Genomic DNA, 1549 nt, shown 5'->3' with positions numbered 1-1549 from the left:
TAGTCCCTACAACCACACACTGGAATACTCCTGTTTGGCCAGTATGAAAATTAGATGGGACATGGAGAATGACAATGGATTATAGACAATTTGATAAAGTTACTCCTCCCTTGTATGCTGCTATTCCAGTTACTGTCACCTTAATAGAAAAGATTCAGAAATATAATGGGGCTTGGTATGCAGTGATTGATTTGGCCAATGCCTTCTTCACCATCTCAATAGACTCTAAACAGTGGGACCAGTTTGCTTTCACTTGGCAGAGCAGACAATATTCTTTCACCCACTTGCCACAAGGATATCTGCATAGTCCCACCATTTGTCATAGAATTGTGGCTGAACATTTGGATGAATTAAAGCTATCTAGTATATAGCTTACCTATTGCATTGATGATATTATGATATGGGGGTGGGGGGGAAATGTAAGAGAAGTAGAGAAGAGTTTGACACTTTTGACTGAACATATGAAAAGCAAAGGGTGGGAAATTAACCCTGCAAAGATTCAAGGACCAGCTCAAAATGTAAAATTTGGGGGAATACAGTGGAATAAGGGACTGTGATAGATTCAGCCACAAGTCTGACAAAAGATTCAGGATTTTCCTATCCCTGCCAATAAAGAAGAGGCCCAGAAGTTTACAGGATTATTTGGATATTGGCAACATCACATTCCACACCTGGGACAGATTTTGAAACCCTTACATAAAGTTAGCAGGAAGAAATATGAATTTGACTGGGGACTTGAGCAGAGCAAAGCTTTTGAGGAAGCCAAAGCTGCTATACAGTTGGCTCTAGATTTATGGCCTATGCAGAATGGTCTGGTGGAAATACAAGTGACTGTACAGGATGATTATGCAAACTGGAGTTTATGGCAAAAACAACAAAGCCGAAATGTACCTTTAGGATTTTGGTCCAGGAAACTTCCTTCATCTGGAGTGTAATATACACCTTTTCAAAAGCAGTTTTTAGCTGCATATCGGGCTTTGGTAGAGACTGAACAACTGACTCTGGGCCATGAAGTGACATTAAGGCCTGGAATCCTGATTATAACGTGGGTAATGAGTACCCCAGCTTCTCACAGAATTGGACATGCCCAAGAGGCCAGCAGAATTAAATGGAAGTGGTTTATTCAAAATAGAGCTAAAACTGGCAAAAGTGAGTTTCCACCCTACATGAATCTATAGCTAACATCAATACTGAGGAACATGATACATCCCCTGAACCAAGGCAACAGTTGGTACAGTCCCTGGTAAGATGGAATGATGGATATGATTGACTAACTGAAGAAGAGGAGAAACATGTATAATTTACTGATAGGGCAGCAAAATATTTGGGTCAAAAAAGACACTGGAAAGCAGTAGCCTATAACCCATGTACTGGAAGAACTTTGGAAAGTACTGGGATAGGTGGAAGTAGTCAATATGCTGAACTTATGGCAGTATATCAGGCCATCAAAATAGAGCAAGGTGGACAGTGTCATATATTCACTGATTCATGGGCAGTAGCTAATGGGTTAGCTACATGGATGCCCATGTGGAAAAATCAAAATTGGGAA

The sequence above is a fragment of the Petaurus breviceps genome, unplaced genomic scaffold (genome assembly GCF_028583685.1).
Source record: "Petaurus breviceps papuanus isolate PSGF00001 unplaced genomic scaffold, PetGlider_PUasm1.0 175, whole genome shotgun sequence".
NCBI lineage: Eukaryota > Metazoa > Chordata > Mammalia > Diprotodontia > Petauridae > Petaurus > Petaurus breviceps.
This window is presented reverse-complemented; position numbering follows the sequence as displayed.